Source organism: Orycteropus afer, unplaced genomic scaffold (assembly GCF_000298275.1).
Source record: "Orycteropus afer afer isolate SDZICR_OR568_19922 unplaced genomic scaffold, OryAfe1.0 scaffold00136, whole genome shotgun sequence".
In the NCBI taxonomy this organism is placed as follows: Eukaryota; Metazoa; Chordata; class Mammalia; order Tubulidentata; family Orycteropodidae; genus Orycteropus; species Orycteropus afer.
This window is the reverse complement of record NW_006921723.1, coordinates 2701740-2713033: the sequence shown is the minus strand read 5'-3', so window position 1 is coordinate 2713033 and position 11294 is coordinate 2701740.

The window sequence follows — 11294 nt, the reverse complement described above, 5'->3', positions numbered from 1 at the left end:
CCCGCCGTGGCGCTTCAAAACTGCAGCCCTGGGCAGGAGTCTGCCTCTTGGGGTAGGCATTGGCTAGTCACCCACCACAGACATCCCCCAAACACCTAGCCCCCACAGGGTGGGCGCAGAGGCTGGAAGAGCCCGAGGGGGTAGCAATGTCCGCCGGAGGGGAAAGGGGTCTGCCGGGGAAGGGACAGATCTCTCCCCTCATTCACTCCCCACCAGCCTTATTACCCAAACCCACCCCTGGGCTTTTGCACGTGCCCGTCCCTCGGCCTGGGGGCCTCCTTCTCGAGCTCCTAGTCTGACCCCGACAGTACTTCCACTTCTCCTTCCCCTCCTCCTGCCCTTCCGCCCTTCCTCCTCCTGCTTACCCCCTCCTCCTGCCCTCGCTCTCCCCTCTGCTTACCGGTCCCGCACTAGTCATAGTTGGATTTGTAGCTGTTTTGATAAAATAATGCAGTCAGAAGACTCCCACCCCCTCAAAACATAGAGGTAGGGGCCCCTTGAATATTCCTTGAGACAACTGGGTGCAGGAGTCATTTGGAGGCGGGGAGGGTAGGTTTTCTTCTCCACAGGAGGTGGCAGCAGCCCCCTTCACGTCCTCATTCAAGTCAGGGACGTTGGGAAGGACCTGGACAGGGCTGGCGGCGCCTGCGGCTCCTCCTCAGCCGGCGTGGAGGCGGGTCGCAGCTGGGAGCTAGGTCTGCGCTTCCAGGCCGTTCCTTTCAGAAGCTGTCATTATGGGTAATTTCCTAAATGCAACACAAAAATTAAAACCCAAACAACACCAGGAGGGGAGCAGCAGCAGCTGGTGGAGGGGGACAGGCGGGGCGCAGTGGGGATTCCGGCCGAGCAAGCCCCTCCCTCTCCCGCTCAGGGAGCTAGGGGCCGATGGGCGGGGTGAAGAGTCCTGCAGGCAGCCTGGACTCCTTGGAGAGTCGTCAATGTTTTGGAACCTCAGTTTCCTCTTTTCTGAAATGGGATTGTACCCTGAGACAGGTCACAGGTGGAGGAGGTCCCCGATGGAGGGTCCGATGTCCTGGGTTTGAATCCTGTGCCACGTGGTCGTCTGGGTGTCCTTGGGTGGGAACAGTGGTGTTTATTCACTTGCAGCCCCATTTGGACTTCCCGGAAAACAGAGCCAGGATGAGGATTGCAGGGCACTGGGGATATCTGGGAATTAACCCCAGGAAGGCCTATGGAGGGGTAGGGACAGGGAGGGCGGGTGACACTGCGCAACTGGAGCTCAGTCGCACTGGGGACCTCCGAGACATCATAGAGCATGCATCTCCGAGCATGTTGTGGCCCCAGCCTGCAGGCTGTGAGGGCCTCTGATCAGAAAAGGGACATGGCAGCACTTGGCCAAGGGCTCAAAGCCTAACCTCCAGCCTCTCCTCCCCCATCTCCTCCACCACGAAGTCCAACGCCAATGAGATCACTCACTGCCACACTACCCATGCCTTCTGAGGTCCCCACCCCTCCTGCCAGCACTGGAGGCCCCCCAGTAGGGAGCCCTCACCAGGAGAGCTCAGCTGTGCCTAGTTCCCACTGCCCAGCAGACCCTTCCAGCAGACCCTCGAAGGAGGGAGCAGCAGGGCTTCTCATGTTACAGATGGGGAAACTGAGTCATGGACGGAGTCACCTGGGTGGCACACAGCTCCCTGCTGAGACCTCAGGTGTTCATTCTGGGGAATTAGAGGCATTTTCTGGAAAGCCCAGGCCTGGGAGAACCAACAGGGAAGTAAGGAAAGTTGAGGCATCTATCCCAGCTGCTGGTGGTGTCCAGTGCCTATCACCATGAACTTCAGCCTTGCGGGACTCCTGACCACCAGCCCCTGCTACCTCTGGCAGAGGAAACGTTCTTTCTGGGTATATCAGGAAATAAAATGCAGGGAGCAGCCTCAGCCACTGACTGATGTTATTCCTGGCATGGGCACTTGGAGGTGTGTGCCTTTGCAGTCTCTTTGAGGTCCTAGTCAGATTGAGCCTGGTTGTCCATAGTATCAATTGCTTTGGTGCCTTCTGCAGGGCTCCTTGTTCCTCTCATCTCATGTCCCCAGCTCCCACCGTGGCTTCCTGAGATCACTTCTTGGATGCCCCATGTGCCTCAGTTCAGAACCAGCTTCTGAGGAGGCCCTAGAATGCACCAGGCCCTCTGCTTCTGTGTCCTTGCTGAATGCTCCCAGCAGATGCTGATTCAACCCCGTTGTGCAGAGGAGAAAACAGGCTCAGTGCAGTGAAGCAACTTGCCTGAGGACACCCAGCAGAGAGTGGAAGCTCCAGGTCCCACTTTGGGATCCCCAGCGACGCCCCTCCCTCATATCTTCTGGCCAGTGCTCCCACCCCTCTCCTTGCTGGTGGAGGAAGGAGTTTCCAGAGCACCTTTGTGGCTGCCACTCCAAAGGACCACAAACCAGGTGGCTTCAAACATCAGGAATTCATTCTGTCACAGCTTTTAGGCCAAAAGTCCAAAATCAAGGTGTCAGCAGGACTGCTTCCTCCCGGAGGCTCTGAAGGCAGGTCTGTTCCATTCCTCTCTCCCACCTTCAGGCAGCTGCTGGCAGACCTTGGTGGTCCTTGGCTTGTGACTTGACTGCTTCACTCCAGTCCCTGCCTCCGCTGTCACATGGCCTACTCCTTCCTCTCTGTGTGTCTCTGTCCAAATCTCTCTCTTTCCTTTCTCTTACCAGGCCATTGTCATTGGATTTGGAGCCACTGGAATTGACTCAGTGGCAGTGGGTTTGGTTTCCTCCTCTCAAGCCCTTCATTTAATGACATCTGCCATGATATTTTTTCCCAAATCAGGTCACATTCACAGGTTTTGGGGGTTAGGACATATGCCAGAGTGGACATGTTTTTTTGAGAACACAAGTCAGACCCTATTGTTGTTGTTATTTGCTGTTGAGTTGAACCTGACTCATAGCGACCACTCCTTGGGTTTCTGAGGCAGTATCACTATGGAAGTAGATTGCCCAACCTTCCTTCCCAGGAGTGGCTGGTGGGTTTGAACCACCAGCCTTCTGGTTAGCAGCCAAGTGCTTTAGGCACTACACTACCAGAGCTCCTACGGAACTCTAAAGCCCTACTCTCCTACTAGGCGGTACAGGGTGAGGGGTCTTTCACTCCTCCTTTTGGGGGGCTCCTGGACTTCATAACAAGGCTGGAGAATGAACCCTTACTGAGCACTTTTTGCGCATGATCACAGTAAAGATAGCCAGCCGCTGTCCACCTCAGGGCCTTTTCAAGGGCTGTTCCACCAGCCTGGCACACCCTTCCCCAGTCCTTGCCCACTTCCGGCTCCTTCTCCCAGTGCCCCTTCCCCTAACCCTCCTCCTGTGGATCAATGGCCTAGTGGAATTTTCCTGGAAACCTCTTGTTTATTTTCACATGTTGATTGCCCTTGTCCCCAGTCAACCATGAGTTCCACGAGGACAGGGTTTTTTTGTTTTGTTTTGTGCTTTGGGTGCAAATTTACAAAGCAAAATTGTTTTATATTCAACAGTTCGTACATATTTGACTTCACGGCCCCATTACCATCTCCAACCATTAAAAACTCTCCTCTCCTCTCCTCCCTGTGACTACCCCCTCTCTGTACCCTTCTTATCTATGCATTCCTGTCTGTCCAGCGCTCCCTTTATGCAAATGCTGGAGTGCAGGGTTTTCAACGTTTGGTTCAGCACTGTGTGCCCAGTTCTTAGAATATCGCCTGACACACAGTAGTGGCTTAATAAATGTTTGTTGCTGAACAGATAAGCTAAAAATGACCCATGCCCCCCTGTGTTGGAGTCTGAGGCCTCCAGTGCCCTCAGGGAAGTTCCAGGCTGAGCCCGACACAGATGGTCCTGGACCGCGGGGGGGTGGGGGTGGGTTGGGGGGTTGGGGGGGCCCGTTTTCCACTTAGGGCCTGAAGTTCTGATTTTGGACACACGAGGGCAGCAGAGACTCGCAGGACCAACGACGAGCTCTGGGAAACCCAGGTTCCCTCGGTCTGGCCCAGGGCCTACTTCCAGCAGCCTCTGAGATTCCAGGGAATCTTGTTTGCCTGTCTCGACTTTGGCCACGCTTTCAAGTCAACTTCCAAACATGCATTTACCTATTCGTCTCACCTACTTTGGTCATGTTGTCAGAAGGGACATCATGCTTGGTGAAGTAGAGGGCCAGCAAAAAAGGGGGAGATCCTCCGGATGGATTGACAGAGTGGCTGAAGCCATGGGTTCAAGCGCAGCAAGTTGAGGGTGGTGCAGAACCAGTGTTTCCTTCTGTTGGATATGGTAGGGTCTCTATGAGTGGAAGCTGCCGGCACCTCACAACAATAGCATTTATGTATTGAACTCTTTTATGGAGAAAAATACAGAAAATAATGAAGCAGATCTTCTTCCTTGGGCCAGCAAAAACTGGTTCAGATTAAACAACAACAACAAAAAGTTTGTTGTGATATATATATATAGGAGCTCTGGTAGCATAGTGCCTAAGGCACTTGACTGTTAACCAGAAGGTTGGCAGTTCAAACCCGCTGGCCACTCCTGGGAATGAAGAGGGGGCAATCTACTTCCATAATACTACTGCCTCAGAAACACAAGGAGGGGTTGCTATGAGTCAGGTCTGACTCGATGGTACATAAAAACAACAATATATATATATATATATATATATATATATATATATATATATACACATACACACACACACATTTTCCAGTGCAACACTTTTCAGACGTACAATTTAGTGATATCAATTACATTCATCAGGTTGCACAACCATCACCCATAATTGTGGCCAACTTTCCCAACATCATAAACAGAAGCTTAGGGCTTCTTAAACAATGTCTCCCCCTTTCCTTATTTCCATTTTGAACTCTTACTTTGCATCTATTTTTTCTGTTGGCTATATATATATATATACATACATATATATGTATGTATGTATATATATATATATATATATATATATATATATTTTTTTTTTTTTTTTTCCTAGCAAGGCTTTCCTTGACCAGCCTATTTTAAATCTGCAAACTGTCCCACCGGCTCTGCTCTCTGAATCCCCTGGACTCTTTATTTATTTATTTATTTTTGCCCATAAGTACTGTCATTTCCTAACCTCCTTATAATTTACTAATTTTTGGTTCATTTCGTCTCCTTCATGGAGCTGTAATCCTTGTAGATACAGATTGCTAGATTTTTTCTCCCATGGAGCTGCTGGTGGTTTGAACTTCCAACCTTTTGGTAGTAACCAACTGCTTAACAATTGCACCATCAGGACTCCTTCCAAATACACGTATCCACGTTGTTGTTGTGAGGTGCCGTTGACTTGGCTCTGACTCATGTCAATCCTAGGTGCCACAGAATGAAACAATGCTCTGTCCAGCGCCATCCTCACAATCATAGCAATGCTCGAGTCCTTGTTGCAGCCACTGCGTCAGTCCATCTCACTGAGGGTCTTCCCCTTTTGCCTTGAACCTCTACTTTACCAAGCATGATATTCTTCTCCAGTGAATGGTCCCTTCTGACAACATGACCAAAGTAGGTGCAATGAAGTCTTGCCATTCTCACTTCTACTCATGAGCAACATGTAATTTTATGGTGTGAACCACTCTGCAGACCGTTCTGTGTAGCTGCAGACGGCTGAGTTTGTCTCTCTGAGTATAATGAAGCATAGTGGCTGAGGTGAATTGCTTGATGTGCCCTTCTAGCCATTGTCCTCCATTCTGTGATGTATTGTAAATCCTATTATCCATGCCTTTTTGGGGTGGTGTGGGAGTTAAGGTCAGGTATCAACCTGGCTGGACAGCTAGTAGTAGTCATGCCCTATAATGACTGGCAATCGGCTCTGTGGTGGGATTTGCCATCACCTGCTGATTTTAAAGCCATCCACTTGGGTTATTTCTGTTGGAGCAACACAGGTGGAATGTATTTTGAGTCCTGCCTTGCTGGAGGGTGTAATTCAAAGCACCACCCTCAGCTTCCTTGAGGGTATACCTATAATCTCCTGGGAAGGTTCACCCTACTCTTGCTCCGGTTTTGTGTCTTGGCTTGTCCTCATCTCACCCCTGGATTTGGGACAGCAGCCATCATCTGATCTGCTGATTGACGTTCATCAAACCCCAATAATTGGGAGGATCCCCCAGACCCACTCACGGACCTGGGACTCACCAGCCTGCCAGCCTCCACCACTACTACGTGAGATGATCCCTTGAGTGTCTGTGAATTCTGAGGCATTACAGTGAAATATAGAACCCTAAGACGGTGGAAATTACTGGGAGGAGGAGGAGGAGTTAATGTCTGAAATGATGTAGTGGCACGGTAGTTTGGACATTTGGGACATCTTTAACCTCCACCTCATGGGGACCGGCCTTGTGCTGATCTTTCTGAGAGAAATTGTTTAAGCAGTGGCTAACTACATGGATTCAAGGCAGACCCTTGATTGATGAAGAACCTTAGGCAAGCTACTCAAACACACGTGCCTCAGTTTCCTCAGCTATAAAATGGAGGCTATGACAGTACCTACTTAATGGGGTTATTATGAAGACAACATGGTTTGATATTCATTAAATAGCCAATGCCTACCTGTTAGGAAGGAGCTCTGGTAGCATAATGGCTAAGGCACTTGACTGCTAACCAGAAGGCTGGCGGTTCAAACCCACCAGCCACTCCTCGGAAGGAAGAAGGGGCAATCTACTTCTGTAGTGATACTGCCTCGGAAACCCAAGGAGGGGTTGCTATGAGTTGGGTCCAACTCGAGGGCACATAACAACAACAACAATAACACCTGCTAGGAACTGAAAAAACTGAATGAAAAAAAAATTTAAGGCTCAGATTGCAATACTGAAGGATTCTATAGGCAAAGTATTGAATGATGCAGCAAGCATCAAAAGAGGATGGAAGGAATATACAGAGTCACTCTACCAAAGGAACTGGTTGACATTCAACCAGTTCAGGAGATAACATATGATCAAGAACCAATGGTATTGAAGGAAGAAGTCCAAGCTGTACTGAAGGCATTGGCAAAAAACAAGGCTCCAGAAATTGATGGAATATCAATTGAGATGTTTCAGCTAACAGATGTAACAATGGAAGTGTTCATTTGTCTATGCCAAGAAATTTGGAAATTTTGGAAATTTGGAAGATAGCTACCTAGCCAACTGACTGGAAGAGATCCATATTTATGCCCATTCCAAAGAAAGATGATCCAACAGAATATGTAAATTATCTAATAATATGAATAATATCACATGCAAATATAAAAGTATGTTGAAAATAATTTAAAAATGGTTGTTGTTGTTATGCGCCATCAAGTTGTCTCTGACTCATAGCGACCCTTCCTTGGGTATCCGAGGCAGTATCTCTACAGAAGTAGATTGCCCACTTTTCCTTCCAAGGAGTGGCTGGTGGGTTTGGTGCTAACCTTCTGGTTAACAGTCAAGTGCCTTAGGAACTATAGTAGTACCTTGACAGGGAACTTCCAGAAATTCAGGCTGGATTCAGAAGACAGTGGAATGAGAGATATCATTGCTAATGTCAGGTGGATCTTGGCTGAAAGCAGAGAATACTAGAAAGATGCTTACCTGCTTTTATTGACTATACAAAAGCCTTCAGTATGGATTACACCTCAACATAAAGAAAATAAAAATCCTCACAATTGGACCAATAAGCAACATCTTGATAAATGGAGAAAAATTTAAAGTTGTCATGGATTTAATTTTATTTGGATCTACAATCAATGCCCATGGAAGCAGTAGTCAAGAAATCAAATGATGTAAGGTGCTTACCTTGGGTCACACAGATTCCAAGTGTCTGAGCAGGACTCTGTCAACATTTGCTGAATTAACATGAGTGTGCAGACACCCACATCTGCCCACATTGTGGTTTTGCCCCTAAATTGGCACTCCCTATCCCGTCTTCTTTTCTTCATCATTTCTTCCATTCACTTTAGCTACTATCCATTAAAGAGCAAGTTTCATGGTCTCTTCTGACATCTGTTTTGATCTTTTCTCTGTTTCCTGTCTTTTTAATGACCTTTTGCTTTCTTCATGGATGATGTCCTTGATGCCATCCCCCAAGTTGTCTGGTCTTTGGTCACTGGTGTTTAATGCATCAAATCGAGTCTTCAAATGGTCTCTAAATTCAGGTGAGATACAATCAAGGTTGTATTTTGGCTCTCATGGACTTGTTTTAATTTTCTTCAGCTTGAACTTAAACTTGCATTTGAGGAATTGATGGTCTGTTCCACAGTCAGCCCCTGGCCTTGTTCTGACTGATTATATTGAGCTTCTCTATCATCTCTTTCCACAGATGTAGTCCATTTGCTTATTGTATATTTCATCTGGGAAGAGCCACATGTATAGCTGTCATTTATGTTGGTGAAAAAGGTATTTGCAATGAATAAGTCATTGGTCTTGTAAAATTCTATCATGTAATTTCCAGCATCATTTCTATCACCAAGGCCATATTTTCTAACTACTGATGCTTCTCCTTTGTTTCCAACTTTTGTATTCCAATGACCAGTAATTATCAATATATCTTGATTGTGTGTTTAGTAAATTTCAGACTGCAGAAGATGGTAAAAATAATCAATTTCTTCATTTTTTGGCTTTAGTGGTTGTTGCATAAATTTGAATAATAGTAGTATTAACTGGCTTCCTTGTGTTGTTGTTGTTAGGTATGATCGAGTCAACTCCAACTCATAGATACCCTATATACAACAGAATGAAACACTGCCTGGTCCTAGGCCATCCTCATAATCCTTGAGCCCATTGTTGCAGCCACTGTGTCAGTCCATCTCCTGGAGGGCTTTCCCCTTCTTTGCTGACCCTCCACTTTACCAACCATGATATCCTTCTCCAGGAATGGTCCCTTCTGACAACGTGACCAAAGTAGGTGAGATGAAGTCTGGCCATTCTCATTTCTAAAGAGCATTTTGGCTGCACTTCTTCTAGGACAGATTTGTTCATTTTTCTGCCAGTCCATGGTATCTTCAGGGTTCTCCAACACCACAATTCAACTCCTCTTTGTTCTTCATTATTCATTGTCTAGCTCTCACATGCATATGAGGCAATTGAAAACAGCATGGCTTAGGTTAGGTGCACCTTAGTCTTCAAAGTGACATCTTTGCTCCTCAATACTTTAAAGAGGTCTTTTGCAACAGATCTGCCCAGTGCAATACGACGTCTGATTTTTTGACTGCTGCTTTCATGGGTGTTGATTGTGGGTCCAAGTAAAATGAAATCCTTGACAACTTCAATCTTTTCTCCATTTATCATGATGTTGCTTCTTAGTCTAGTTGTGAGGATTTTTGTTTTCTTTATGTTGAGTTGTAATCCATACTGAAGACTGTAGTCTTTGATCTTCATCAGTAAGTGCCTCAAATCATCTTCACTTTCAGCAGACAAGGTTGTGCCATCTGCATACTGCAGGTTGTTAATGAATCGTCCTCCAATCCTGATGCCTCTTTCTTCTTCATACATAGTTCAGATTCGTGGGTCATTTGTTCAACATACAGATTGGAAAAGTATGGTGAAAGGATACAATCCTGATACACACCTTTCCTGGTTTTAAACCATGTAGTATCCCTTTGTTCTCTCTGAATGTCTGTCTCTTGTCTCTGTACAGGTTCCTCATGAGCACAATTAAGTGTTCTGGAATTCCCATTCTTTGCAATGTTATCCATAATTTGTTGTGATCCACACAGTCAAATGCTTTTGCGTATTCAACAAAGCAAAGTAAACATCTTTCTGATATTCTCTGCTTTCAGCAGCTTCTTCTGACATCAGCAATGATAACCTGGAAAAAATGGCCATTGAAAACCATATGAATAGTAGTGAAATACTGTTGAATATAGTTCCAGAAGATCAGTTCCTCAGGTTGGAAGACACTCAAGACATGACTGGGGAAGAGCAGTCTCCTCAAAGTAGAGTCGACCTTAATGATGTGGGTGGAGTAAAGGTGTTGGACTTTCATTTGCTGATGTGGCACAACTCAAAATTAGAAGAAACAGTTGCAAACATCCATTAATAATTGGAATGTTGAATATATGAAGTATGAATCTAGGATAATTGGAACTTATAAAATATGAAATAAATAAAGATTGATATCCTAGGCATTAGTAAGCAGACTGGTACTGGCTATTTTGGATCATATGTCTTCTATGCCAGGAATGACAAATTGAAGAGGAATGATATCACATTTATTGTCAAAAAGAACATTTCAAGATCTATCTTGAAGAACAATGCTGTCAGTGATAGGGTAATATCTGTACACCTACAAGGAAGACCATAACTGCCGCGTCCGGCAAAACCGCACAGGTCATGAAATGAAGCAACACGAAAGGGTTAATGGTTTTCTTTTTAATTTAAGGAACAAGGGTCAGGCGGACACCCTGCATATTCTGCGAGGGCAATCCCTGATGTATCCGCTCTGCTTTATTTATACATAAGCATATGATATATCATTATTCTTGATATTTCTTTAAAACAGTCAAGTATTCAAATATTGTTTTACAGTAAAATCAAATATTTCCTTATAACAATCAGTTATTAATTAAAAGTCAAAGTTTTACTCTTTCCCGTACCCACAGGCATTTTTCCATGTCCAAATGTATTGGATAATTAATTAGGTTAACATCTCTTGCAGGATTGGCAAATAATCACTAAGATACCTCATTCTAAAACATAACATGATTGTTAAAAGTACGTGATTCTAAAGAATGGTTTCTAAGGTATACTATTCTTTGGGCAAAACATTATTCCAGGGAAACAGGTTAGCAAACATTCTGTTGGGGCAACGTTCCGCCCCAGGAACACAGAGCTCTGAAGTCAAGCATTCATTCATTCAACCTCAGGAGAGGCCTTGCCACTTCTCAAAGCAATCATTCAACCATGCACCTCTTAACTGTAATTAGAACATGTGCCTTGCAGTCATGTTCTTTTGGGGGTCTTTTTGTTGGTCTCCAACATTTCCTCCCTTTTTATTTTTTAAATGAAGTAAATGTACTTCAGTAGTTAAAGATCGAATTGAATATTGAATTAATCTCGGAACCCAAAGAATAATAAGTAGTATGATCAAAAACATAATTATGTATGGTAAAAAATGATATAAAAATGTAGGAATGCTCTTAAAAGGGTTAAGACTTTTAAATTCATCAAGTACTGAATTTGCAACTTGATTTGGATCAATCATGGGTGTATGACTATCCTTTATCCTTTGAGTATCTTTATGGAATTCCTGAATTTCAAAACTAATGTTTGAACTATGCCAAACTCCTAATATTCTCATTTTGATTTTTTTCTCAAGTGAATTCAGGAT